This window comes from Odocoileus virginianus, unplaced genomic scaffold (genome assembly GCF_023699985.2).
Source record: "Odocoileus virginianus isolate 20LAN1187 ecotype Illinois unplaced genomic scaffold, Ovbor_1.2 Unplaced_Contig_16, whole genome shotgun sequence".
Classification (NCBI taxonomy): domain Eukaryota; kingdom Metazoa; phylum Chordata; class Mammalia; order Artiodactyla; family Cervidae; genus Odocoileus; species Odocoileus virginianus.
The window spans coordinates 454,118-468,078 of NW_027224333.1; the positions used below are offsets into that span (position 1 = coordinate 454,118).

Below are 13,961 nucleotides of genomic sequence, written 5' to 3' on the forward strand. Positions count from 1 at the left end.
TTAAGTTGCCCCTTTTACATGTTCTGACACTTAATAGTAAAAGCCAGAAAGTAAGATTTTTTCATTTTTATTGGAAGTGATTTTAGCTACTTTAGAACAAGTGTCCTAAATATAAGTATTGCATGCCAGCCTTGTTGTTTCCTTGCTAATGGACACAAAATTGTTTTCAGTTTAGACTCAGAAGTGTACTTTCCCGAAAGCTTTCTTTCAATCAACAAATGTGCAAAAGCACAAAATGTAAGTGCTATTTCTTCGAAATGCCATGTCTATGTGCAATCTAGGCAGAGTGAAAAGGCCCAAATATAAAGAGTCAAATAGATTTCTGCTGTTTAAATGTCAAGAAATTAGCTAAAATGTGATGGGCGTGGTGGTGAGTGTGATAGTTGCAGAGGAGGGAGCCTATGAAGTTAGAGTTTTCTGGGAAAATATCTGACATTTAGACATTCCCCATCCTCTCTTCCCTCCCTCCACAGTGAGACATCACAAGTTATTCCCTACGTAGCTCCAGGGTTTAGGTCGTTTGGGGCCTCAAAAGAGACATAAAGGAAAACTACACTATTGAGCAATCTATAGATTCATCTGCTCATACATACATACATGTTGCAATGGGAGTTGTAAAAAGATGTGATTCCTTTGCAACTCTCATTTCCTGTGCTGCAGGTCTGGTGATTTCTTTTCAATGAGTCCAGAACAGGATCAACGAACTTTTTCTGTGAAGTTGTAAATATTAGTCATTGGAAGTCATACATCTCTAGTGCAACCACTCAACTCTGCCATTCTATCAGTCATGGCCCTAGACAAGGTGGAAATGAATGGACCTTGACTGGGCTCTAGTTTACAAAAGCAAGCAGGGGCTGGATGTAGCCAGGGCTGTAGTCCGTCCACCTGTCCTCTAAATCGACAGTTGCCACCTCAAGTTCAAGTTATGCCTGAATCAATGCTAGAAGTAATTTATTTTTGATATCAGATAATTTAGAAACTTCAGAATTTTATTTTGTAAGAAAACTAAATGAGAGAGGATTTGAGATCGGCCTAGAGTGCCCTCACACAGTCATTCTGATGTACTTTTTGAGTCATACCGCCCATACTTTGAGAAAAAAGTTTGGTACTCACAGGGAGGTAGCATAGTGGGGTGGTTAAGACCCCAAACTCTGGGGTTAAGGCTCATGAATTTGAATCCCAGCTCAGTCACTTACAATCTATTTCCTGGGACAAGTTAATCGCCTAGTGCTTGATTTACTTATCTGTGAAATGAATACATATTAATATATCTTACCTCATAAAATTATTTAATGATTAAAACAAGGAATACATAATTGGGGCTAGGAATAATGATGGCTATAGGTGGCATTAGTGGTAAAGAACCCACCTGCCAATTCAGGAGACATAAGAGATGTGGGTTTGATCCCTGGGTCAGGAAGATCCCCTGGAGGAGGAAATGGCAGCCCACTCCAGTATTCTTGCCTAGAGAATCCCATGGGCAGAGGAGCCTGGTGGGCTACAGTCCACAGGATTGCAAAGAATCGGACACAACTGAAGCAACTTAGCACACACACACATATTTACGTCCACAAGAAATGTTAGTTATTCCTCACCTATCTAAATTCCCTGGGGATGGCGCATAGCTCCCTGCTTATCTTATCTGTGCTGTGAGTCACTGACAAGCAATCTTTACCATTGGTAGTTGTGTTGACTACAAATTCTGATGATGCTAACGGATTGTAATTTTAGGTTTTCTTACATTAAATTCTTTTTCTACCCATAGATATTTAACAAGGAAGAAGGCAGGAAAACTCAGGGTAGAAAATCAATCAATAGTGTTTTTAATTGAAAATAACATTGGAACATGTTGTTAGACTACATTGAGAAAGCTCGACAAAGGGATAATGTGCCTGGAGATTGTACAGTATGCTTCTGATGTTGATATCACTGAACCCTAGAATTCCGAGTCTTACAATTTTTATGAATAAATTATTTATCTATGTTTATTAGCACATACTTCCTTGTCCCATTAATATTAACTGGTGGTATGGAAATCAATCAAAGTGAAGACTCATTAGAATAAATAAGTTCAATATTTTTTGAAAATCACAGAATCATGTTATTTTTCCTTGTAACCATTTTCCAAATTGTCGTCATACTGCCACATTAATTAATCACTGCTTGGAACATGCTTTTATGAATTCCATGACTTCCTCCCAAAAGTTTGTCCTGCTATTTGCTTTACTCACCACAAAATGGCAGGGTATGGTGCCAAAATCTGGGGGTAGGAGAGTGTGTGTGTAGCACATGTCTCATTCATCCTGCATATTACACACATTGCTCAATCCTCCCCACAGGACTATTTTTTTTAATTAAAGTATAGTGGGCTTCCCTGGTGGTTCAGATGGTAAAGAATCTGCCTGCAATGCGGGAGACCCAGGTTTGATCCCTGGGTTGGGAAGATCCCCTGGAGGAGAACATGGCAACCCACTCCAGTATTCTTGCCTAGAGAATCCCATGGACAGAGAAGCCTGGTGGGCTACTCTTAGGTTGCAGAGTCAGACACAACTGAGCAACTAATGCTTTCACTTTCACATAGTTGCTGTACAATATTATATAAGTTACAGGTGTACAATATAGTGATTCACAATTTTAAAGGTTATACTCCATTTATAGTTGTTACCCAAAAATTGGCTATATTCCTCATGTTGTATAAAGTATCCTTGTAGCTTATTTTATACCTAATAGTTTGTACCTCTTACTCCCCTACCCTGTCTGGCTCCTCCCTCCCCTCTCCCCACTGGTAACCACTAGTTTGTTCTCTAGGTCTCCCACAGGACCCTGTAACTGAGGCTTAGAGTGGTTAGATACAGACATGTGGGCTGAGCTGGGATTCAAAGGGACCACAGAGCCTGCCCTGCAACCACTGTGCTGTCATCCACATCCCATTTGAAGGAAACAGTGGCAAATGAGCAGATGAGACCTGTTTATCACACCTCAAAGACTGTGACTGCTTTACTGTGCTACCGTTAAAAATATTTCTCATCATGTCCATGGCAGTAATCATAGAAAGTGGCATCTGGATCAAGCCTGTGCAAGGGAAAAAAATTTTTAAATTATGGGTGTACAAATGTGGGGACTGAATTCTTACTTGGTAGCTATTAGGTTTTATTTCTGCCGCCCCTGAGAGAGAAGGGAAAAGGATCAGAATCTACCCTTGGTATCAGGGAAATCTGGCAGGGTCAGTAAATAAAGGACTAGACAGCGTACCTTTCACATGGCAGTGTGGCAGGATGTGAGAAGGGAGAAGTGGGGGCCGCAGGAAGAGAGGCGACGGTGCATGGCACACACTAAGTGGAATTTGGAGAAAAGTAATGCCTTATAGAAAAAGTGCAAGGAATTTGCCACCACTGATGATTTCCTTAATCGCAGATCTTTGCAATGATTCTCATCCTGGACCACATATTGGAATCTGCTTGAGAGTTTTGTAAACCTGCCAGTACCTACAATCCAACCCTAAAGAGTCTCACTGATTTGACCTCTTCTTCACTGTCCAATATGATAGCCACTCGCCACAGTGGCTACTTACATTTGTATCAATGAAGATGAAAGAAAATTAAAAGTTCAGTGACTGCTTAGTCACATCTCAAGAGCTCATTAGTATGGGTGGCTACTGGCTAGCATATCAGACAGTAGAAAAATTTCCATAATCACAGAAAAGTCTAATGGACCTCTCTGGTCTGGAGGGGGTCGAGGGCATGAGTATTTTTGAAAACTACACCAAGTAATTCTTTTCTATTTTTAATTGATGTATACACCAAGTAATTCTAATGTGCAGCCAGGTCAGAGAAAGGCTGGTCCTTGTAGTGAAAGTTACTCAGTTGTGTCCAACTCTTTGCGACCCCATGGACTATACAGTTCATGGAATTCTCCACGCCAGAATACTGGAGTGGGTAGCCTTTCCCTTCTCCAGGGATCTTCCCAACCCAGGGATAGAACCCAGGTCTCCCGCATTACAGGCGGTCCTTGTAGAGTTTGTTCTAAAATTTGTCACCACCTGCATCTGAACTGATTTTGCTTTTGTAGCAAATATTCCAAGAATATTATTAAAACTAGGCTTTTTTTTTTCTGTAGTCTAGTAACAGAGGCATATACTTGAAAATGAGATGCGAACATCTCACTGTGCCCCTGAAAGTGTTTCTCCCAGTATAATATTGGATCTGACTCTCTGGGGAATCCACATTTATTGGACAAACTGAGGGACTGTCATAAAGAAAACATCTCTAAGCACTGCTTGCTTTATTGCTCCTGTGGGAAATAAAACCCACAGGCCCAAACCCAAAGAATGGACTTGGAGACACGAGGTGCAGCGGGAAGCAAGGCTTTAATGATGGTCTTGCAAGATCGAGTGGCCCGCGGGCAGGCGCACCCAGAGTGGTTACAATGGGTTTTTCATCAGGCGCCCTAGCCCCTCCCCCAGTTCCTCACTGGCTGAGTACTGTGGGCTTAACAATCTTCCCCAACGGCACCTGGATTTATTATTCTCCTTGCACTCTTCTTCCCATTCGTATGTTTTGAATTCACCAATAGAATGAGCCCGAGTGAAAATCCTAGGCATTCCACTCTCCCTTCGTCTGGATTTTCCTGTGCAAGTATCCTAATGGCTATTACATCAGCAGGCTGTCACTCTAGGCTAGTTGTCCTTGAAAATGGACCACTTTAGGTTCTGATTTCTTACACTGCCTAAAGGCCCTTTCTGTCAGTTGGTGCCATGCGCAGAGCCTCCCTTTACCACTCACACTCTAGACCTCAATGTTTACTTCCTCTTGCTCTCCCTTCCTGTCTGTTGTGCACCAGGTTGCGTTATTCATCTTTCCTCAAGCACCCCTTTCACTGTGTCACACCTCTACCCCAAAACTTGGCATGTGTGTTCTGACCTGTAAAGGATATGACCCGGAAGGTTTTCTAAAATGCCTGTTTGTCCTTCCTTCAGACTCCAGTCCCCAGCTCTTGCTCCCAGAGGTAATCTCCACCTCAGCTTTCTGTTTGTTTCCTCCAGCTGCCCTGCCTCTGTGTGTGCACATTTCTGTCCCTCTGTTTCATAAAGGCTTTGGGAACTCGGCTGCCCTCCATGCATTTACCAGATTTCTCCCAGTTACGGAGGGGCCATCCAGTCCTTGTCGGGGGCTTTGTGCCGTACTCACTTCACGCACGTGTCTTCCAAGAGACTCATGAAGAAAATGTCCCAGGCATGCTGTGATATAGCCTAAGGGTTAAACCCATTGCACTTGGAAACAGGCTGCCTGGGTGTGAATTCAAGCAAGTTACTTTCTTGTCTTCAAAAGGAGAACAATCCTAGTACCTGCCTCCTAGAATATAGCAAATATTCAGTAAGCCCTAACTAAGTGTTGGGCTTCCCTCATAGCTCAGTCGGTAAAGAATCTGCCTGCAATGCAGGAGACCTGGGTTCGATTCCTGGGTTGGGAAGATCCCCTGGAGAAGGAAATGGCAACCCACTCCAGTATTCTTGCCTGGAGAATCCCATGGACAGAGGAGCCTGATAAGCTACAGTCCATGGGGTTGCAAGAGTTGAACATGACTTAGTGACTAAACCACCACCACCAGGTGTTAGAGATTCTTTGTTGTGGTTTGATTGTTTCAGATTTGTGGCCTTTAGTAACTTTCCAGATATATAATACTTGGCCTTGATGGTAGATATTTAGATCTGAAGGATCTGAAAGTTAGTCTGTCTGCAAGTGGGTGACAGTAGGAGCAAGCGGATACTCGAAATTAGACAAAGGTCAAGTGCTGGGAGTGAAGAGGACAGATATGTATTGTTAGGGAAGCAAATGAATGATAGCCGTGAGAGAATGCAGAATCGTCCTTCTGTGTTTTTAATTGTTGTTGTTGTTTAGTCGCTAAGTCATGTCCAACTCGTTTGCTACCCCATGGACTGTAGCCCACCAGGCTCCTCTGTCCATGGGATTTTCCAGGCAAGAATATTGGAGTAGGTTGCCATTTCCTCCTCCAGGGGACCTTCCTGACCCCGGGATAAAACCCTTGCATTGCAGGCGGATTCTTTACCGCTGAACCACCAGGGAAGCCCAGTATAAAGGTAGAGTCTGATAATGCAACTAAAAGATATCACATCTTCACTGTACTCTGTACAGTATCAGAAGGATTGGAATGTCCTTAACAAGTTTTCACATTGTTTTGTACCATCACAAAAAATATTAACACCTCAAGGGCCAGTTCTCTGTTACTGGTCAAAAGAAGGTAATTGGACCAGCAAAAGTTTTATCAGTAATAAATATGATCTAGATGAAATTTCACTATGCCATTTCATCATATCAAGTCATAATTCTAAAAGATAGAAGCATCACCTATTTCTAAATATTTGCTGTTATTTAAAACCTGGAGGATGTCATTAAACATATATTTATCCTCTTGTTCATAAAAGACTTTCTACATGTTCTGCAAAATGACTTATAAAGAATAGTTTTTACTTTATCATCTGGTTGATCAGCTACTCCCTTTCCATGTGAAAAATGTAGAAACTGAAGGAATGACCTGCCACGTGGATCAGTGGGGAGAAGTACAGGAGAAGTTCCAGGGGTAACACTCCAGATTCAAACTGTTTAGAATTGTGATCCGTGTGTACAAAAGAAGTTTAAAAAGGTGAGGTTGATTGCTATACCACAAATGTTCCCAAATCTCACCATAAAGTTTGTTACTCACTCATATTGTTGGGCTTTCCTGGTGGCTCAGCTGGTAAAGAATCTGCCTGCAATTCAGGAGACCTGGGTTTGATCCCTAGGTTGGGAAGATCCCCTGGAAAAGGAAAAGGCTACCCACTCCAGTATTCTTACCTGGAGAACAGTCCATGGGGTCACAACGAGTCGGACACAACTGAGCGCCTTTCTCTTTCACTTTCACTTTTGTATAGTATCAATCATATTCTCTATGATTGATAGGATGGCTATGTTCCAAACAAGGTTTAAAGGTTTCAAGGACCCAAGCTGTTTTTTTCCTGTTGCTCCACTATCTTCAACACAAGAAGATATTGATTTGGCTATTCACTGTATCAAAACAACCCCCACCTTCCCCCCCCCCCCAGCTTCAATGGCCTAGAACAACCACTGCTTTATTTGCTGATGGTCCTGCAATCTGATCTGGGCTCAGCTGAACACTTCTGCTGGCCTTGACAGAGGTCACTCATAAGACTTCACTCAACTGGGAAGTTGTCTGGAGGCTGGATTGAGCTGAGACATTGGGACAGCTAAGCTCTTCTCACACTCCATGTGGCCTCTCCAGGTGGTCTTTCCAGTAGAGTAGCCACAGTTATGACATGGTGGTTCCAGGGTCCCAAGAATGCAAAAGTGGAAATCTCCAGAACTTCTTAGGTCTTAGGTCCAAAATTATCTCACTGTCATTTCCGCCATGTTTGATTGGTTAAGGCAGATCACAGAGGTGGTCAGAACTGAAGAGCAGGGGACACTCGGGCATGAATATTGAGAAGTGTGGCCCATGCCTGGGATGACCTCATGTAGCTTTGAGAGATGTTGTCTCCAGGTTTTTATGGGCCAAGGCTAGAAATGAAGCCTATCACTTCCTCCAGCAGTCCATTGCTTAGAGTTTAGTCATATGACCTCTACCCTGTGCAAAGGAGACTGGGATGGGCCATTTAGCTGAGAGCCCATGAAGAAGTCTTTGTGCAGCCTGTGAGTCTTTTCCTCTATTTATATTGCTCCATGACCACATCTGTAAAATGCAATTGTGGGAGTGAATACATACCACATGTGTATTGCATATCACCTAATATATGCTCAGTATTTTCAATTATTGTTATTATTTTCTGTTTTGCAATGAATATTTGATTTTATTCTGTTTAAATCAGCACACATGGCAATGGATGCCATGCTGAGGAATCTGAACTTTATCCATGAGCTAAAGGGGAGACCTCAAAGGGTTTTAAGCAAAACGGTGGTATCATCAGAAGTGTGTTCACTCCAAAAGTTTGAGAGTGGTTCTATAATATTTTTGCCCTGAAAGTGCAAAATGTCCCCAGTGATATAAACAATAATAATCCAGAGTAAGAGTCAGGAGTAAATGCTTAATGGCTTAGATTTTGAGGCTGTAAATTGTTGCTTGGTATCCTTGGCTAATCAAGAGTTAAGTGGGTAAAAGATCACCATGTTCCTGGCATTTTTTTCTGGGTGGCAAAACTCTTCCACAGATTGGACCTTATGATTGCTTCCTGATACTTATTTCAAAGGCTGTTTGGGTGACTTTTTGGCCTCTTCTTGGTTCTACTTAAAGAATATTTGAATCTTAAAAAAGATTCCTTTGTTTTTCTGGCTTGAATGCATTTTTCCAAAGAATGCCAGAGATACACAACTTCTCCATTATTTCTGCATATCCTCTCAAAGCTTGACTTGGTTCCACTCTTAAAACTTTATCCATGAGCTAAAGGGAAGACATCAAAGGGTTTTAAGCAAAACGGTGGTATCATCAGAAATGTGTTCACTCCAAAAGTTTGAGAGTGGTTCTATAATATTTTTGCCCTGAAAGTGCAAAACTAGGAATTTCACAAGACATTGTCTCTTGAGATTATTTGAGATTAGCCACTTGAAGAAATGCTCACTTTCTCATGAAACATTTATGGGCCTGACAGTGTATGTCTCCATCAAATGAACAGGCCACTCCAGGCTTAGGTAACTGTACTCATTAAATCCCTGTGTCTATTTCTTACTGAACACCATGACATGGCTCCGACTACGGCTGCTTGTTAACCTTGGCTTTGTCTTCCAGCCAATTTCATAGAAAAACCGTAATATAATTGGGATCACAGCTGCATTACTTATGAGCTGTGAATTTGGGAGTAAGTTACTTAACCTCTTGAGCTTCTGTTTTTCATCTATTATATGGGGATAAAAATATAAACTACTTTTTAAAATCCTTTCATCGGTTAAATGAGTCAATGCCCATAAAATGTTTAGAACAATATCTGACACTTAATAAGGACTCACTGAGGATTACAGACTGCTTCCATCTATTCATAAACTGAAAGACCACTTGCCCAACAATGACAAATGAATCTCATACTTATCATTTCCATGCAAAGTATTATATTAAATAACTTGATTGGTGAGTCTGAATTCCATAAATGAGTATTCAGATTACGTGAACCTTATTCACTATCCGCTGAAATGATGACTTTTCAATATCTGAGTTTTGAGAGTAGTGGGGGTGAGGGTATATGCTACAACAGGTAAATTTTCACTCTGCATTTCTCTGTAAGTGTAATTGTTCTAGTAAAGAGAAACATCTGATGTATTTTATTGTTTTTAAATTCTTTCCTCTCACTAAATAAATATCAGGAGCAACAGAAGCTGTGTGTGGCTTATATCAAGTGATGATTAACCTCACAGAATCCTAGTAAAAAATGTACTGAGTCCCTAAATTTTGAGTCAGTAAGCTCTTCCATGAAATCATTTCTCAGTTTGTCAGTTATAATCACAGTGATTCTTTTGTTGGAACTCACTTGCGACCACAGGAGAACTATAACTTCATATTGACTGGAAAACAAAGATGTCTTTTTGAGTTATTTTTGGTTCAGTGCCATGTGGAATACATGGAGATCAAGGTAATAAGTGATCAGGATATGTTTTTAATCTTTCCTTTTCTCTCTGCTCTTCAAGGCCGTCTCCCCACTGCCCCCACCCCCAACCTGCACCCTCTTAAACAGGGCCACAGTGGTTACACCCACTCTGACCTCCACACCCCCGTGCAGGAAATGAACAACTTCTCAAGGACTATTGTTTTACAAAGAGCGTAAAATTCAGAGCATGTGTTGTGCTTCAGTATAAGGGAGAATGAAACCTTTTTGTTTTTTTAATTTTTTTTTTTACTAGTGTTAGAAAAATGAAGAAGTCAGTGTTTTTAAAATGGAATGTAAGAATTGAGACTTTATCCTAAACAAAGAAAACACCCTATGTGGTTTATCACGCTCTCAGAGGTTTTACCCGAGGCTTCTGTCATTCTTTGGTTGATTCCTAATAAGGACAGTTTGCACAGTTACAGTCCAATTACCATTTGTAGATCCCTGTGGAAAAGGGGATTTTTTTAGAGGAATCCTTTTCTAACTCCAGAATATCTCTTCAAAATAGTCTTATTAAAATAAAAATCAGGAAATCCAGTTTCAATTTCTCTGCGTTCTTTTTGTTCCTCCCTCTTAGCACTGCTTTCACACACACACACACACACACACACACTCAGTCACTCGCACACTCACTCACTCACTCAGCGACACAGCCTGCCTCCATTCTGAAGGGACAGGAACTTCTCAATGGTCCGATGAAAAGATAGCATTTTTTTTTTTGGTCCCGAGACGTATGGTAGCGGAGGTCTCTGGCAACAAAAGGTATCGTGGGAGTCAGCTATATGCCAGCTGGGCCATTTCTCAGACACTCGCTGCAATCTGCCATTTCAGGATGTATTTTTCATCAAAAAAATAATTTTTTTTAAACAGACTCAAGTTCCTACTCCAGGCTTAGCTCAGTGAAATTAGAGAGGACAGCAAAGACACAGCTGAATGTAATTCATGGGTAAGCAATATAAATATCTATACTTCCTCTTTTCCAGATTATTGTGATATAATGTTGTGATTCTTCCACATTTGTCTTGTGATTTGGGAAGAAAAGTGGATTGATCAGTGTCTGAGATGTGTGACAGCTAAGTCTGCCTGTGCCAATGGAGATTTATGGGAACATTATTTTTAGATTGATTGATGATATTGGAGCAGCTTGAAATGAGCAAATCGGACCAGAAAGGAGCATGCCATGATGAAGTGAATCTGGGCTGATTTCTACAAAGATTCACCACAGGCTGTTTTCAGGTCTGAAAGGGTAAAGTAGCTTATTTCCCCCTCTAGACTTCTTGAACTCAGGGCAATATTTTAGTTGCCGTGGCTATGATAAATGTGGGCTTTGCAGAACAGCTCAGACATTAGATAAGCCTAATCATAAATCAAATGTGCTCTGCTTTATAAAAGAGTAAAACCTTAAGCTTTAGGATTTTTACGTAATCTCTGGTTTATACTATTACAAGAGTATGTCTCAGAATGAAAAGATTCGGTGGTGGAAAAGGTAGAATGTGACTCTTACAATGCAGATCCCACTGCTACTGCAGGGGTCACCTAACTTTTTTGGATTTTTCTTTGCTCCTTTGTAAAGGTAGGGATGAGATTGATTCATCAGGAGAAGTGGTGAAATACATATGGTTGTGAGTGTCTAGATTCTGGAATCTACATCCCGGCTTCAAATTCCAATTCTCCCATTTACTAGGTGCGTGATCTTGACTCATCTGAAATATGGGGATAATAATGGTAACAAAGTTCTTAGAGTTGTTGTAAGAATTACATGAGTTAATATAAATAAAGGACTTAGAACAGTAGCTAGCAGAGAGTGGACAGTGTTAGCCATATCTCCAAGGTCCAATCCATCTCTGGAGGTCTGTCATTCTAATTTCAGTGAACTAAATTTAATTATAGAAAGACAAGCAAAACCATCAGCTGCTGGAGCTGTCATCGAGAAGTTTCTAATTCCTGCAAGGGTTTCCATTTTTCCACACTCTTGGGATCTGTGCGGGCTCTTTTATCTCTTCCCCATCCAAGATTCAAGTGAAGCTTAAAACTCAGAATTAAATTGGTGGCTGGTAGACAAGTCCACAATTCAACTCAGGATACACAGAGATGAAACTGGCGTTTTGTTCTGACGTTTTTGCCTTTGGGAACTTCAACTATGTGGTTGTGTCTCTTCCTTGCCAAAGGTTTTTTCCACTGGAAACAAGATGTATGTGATGAGTGACATTTGAGAGTTGTTTATTTGTTTGTTTGTTTATTGTTTTTTGAGTAGTGGTAGCACAGCACTGGCTTTCACAATGTTCATTTCAGTTTTGGTTTATCAGTAATCCAGACAAATAGGCCATTTGCAGAGAACCACTTTTATTTCACTTTAGCTTTTACATACTTTACAATATCCCCAAGTCTTACTGTGTCATATAATCTCTTTATAGGTTCTTTAGGATGTTGCCCAGAGAAACAAAATCTTAGGAGAGGAGAATGATGATCCCAAAGAGAAACCCTAATCATAGGCGTGCCTTTACTTTTAGTCTAGTCCAGGGGCCAGCAAACTTTCTCTGTAAAGAGTCATATAGTAAATATTTCCACCTTGACAGGCCAGACAGTCTCTGTTAGAACCACTCAACTCCGCCATTGTAGTGTGAAAGCAGTTGTAGACAGTTCTGAAAGGAATGACTGTGGCTATGTGCCAATAAAACTTTATTTGCAAAAACAATCAATAGATGGGGTTTGGTTCACAGGCAGTAATTTGCCAGGCCCTGGCTTATCATCATCCCCATTTCATAGATTAGGAAAACAAAGCATGGAGAGAGAAAATAAGCTTGTGAAAAGCCACATGGCTGGAAAATGACAGAACTGGGACTCAAGCCCAGGCAGCCAAGCTTGCCAACCTTTGCTTTTAGCCACTGCCCCAAGCTGCCCCTGCGTCAACTCATCCTTGTCTGGGATGCTCATCTCCTGAAATCTGCCTGACTCATTACTTCACCTCCATAAGAGTTAGTTCAAATATCACCTTCTCTGTAAGGTTGCCCTGGAACCCTTCTCAACATTCCTGATGCCCCTCACTTTCCTCTACCTTCTCTATCTCTTTGGGGCTTATCACCTTATAACTTGCTATGTAATAGACTCATTGATTATGTTTATTTCTTATCAGTTTCCTCCACTGGCCTGGACACTCCATGACAGGAGAGCTCTTTGTTTTGTTCCCCAGTGAATCCACAGTATCTAGAATGGTGCCTGGCTTATCAAAGGTGCTCGTTAATATTTGCTGAATGAGTGAAGTCCATTTTTCCATCATGTTACTCTAACATATTTTGGCACCTTTTGTACTAGCAATCAATAGCTAATAGACTAAAGCAAAAAGTAAAAATGCACTGTTATACCAACCAAATGTTCAGAATTTTCTAAAGTTTCCGCCTTTGAAAAAAATGCAGAATAGATAAATAATACAAAAAATTAAGCGAGATATGCTGCTATGTCACTTCAGCCGTGACCGACTCTGTGCGACCCCATAGACGTCAGCCCACCAGGCTCCCCCGTGCCTAGGATTCTCCCAGCAAGAACACTGGAGTGGTTGCCATTTCCTTCTCCAACGCATGAAACTGAAAAGTGAAAGTGAAGTCGCTCAGTCGTGTCCGACTCTTTGCGTCTCCATGGACTGCAGCCTACCAGGCTCCTCCATTCCTGGGATTTTCCACGCAAGAGTACTGGAGTGGGTTACCATTTACAAGTATTAAATATTCCTAAAGATCTGTTGAGAAGGAGAGCTTGAAGAATCAAGAAAAGAAAAATTAGCAAAAGTTATTTTGTTGAGTTCATAAAGGAATAACCTCTTTGAAGAGTCCAAACAGGAGTGTGGCAACTATGCAAATACCCTCAACTTTGCCCGGAAACTCATGAGGAAGGGATTTCCTTGTCGTTGGAGATATGTTTATTTTGGAGTTATAAAGAACTAGGCAGCCCTTTTCAGAAATGTTGGTTGTGAGCCTGGTATTTAAACTTACACCATACTTCAGCAAGTATTAATTATTAGTAAATGACAGGTGGCCACAGTAGGAAACAAAAGAAATTCAGCCCCAGGCATGATTTATCTAAGTGGCATGCCAGTTTTCCCACCCTTAACTTACTGATCTGGTCTTCTGCTTCTCACCTATGTGGAATCACAGTTCAGCTGTGCATGCGTGCATGCTAAGTCGCTTCAGTCGTGTCTGACTCTTTGCAACCCTATGGCCTGTAGCCCACCAGGCTCCTCTGTCCATGGGATTCTCCAGGCAAGAATACTGGAGTGGGTTGCCATGCCCTCCTCCATCTTACTCATAGTGGAATCATTTATTCATGA

At 41.2% G+C, this 13,961-nt stretch overlaps 1 protein-coding gene across 5 annotated transcripts in view; it reads left to right on the forward strand.

Moving 5' to 3' along the window:
* Positions 1-13,961, forward strand: part of ARHGAP6 (Rho GTPase activating protein 6) — a 511,877-nt gene that overhangs the window by 398,891 nt on the left and 99,025 nt on the right. Inside the window, exon 1 of one of the 5 annotated variants that reach the window (XM_020911578.2) lies at positions 10,290-10,589. The exons of the other annotated variants lie outside the window; for them this stretch is intronic. The gene's annotated coding sequence lies outside the window, so the exon portion shown is untranslated. Of the gene's footprint in view, positions 1-10,289; positions 10,590-13,961 lie in introns of those variants that run through there. 5 annotated transcript variants of the gene reach the window in all.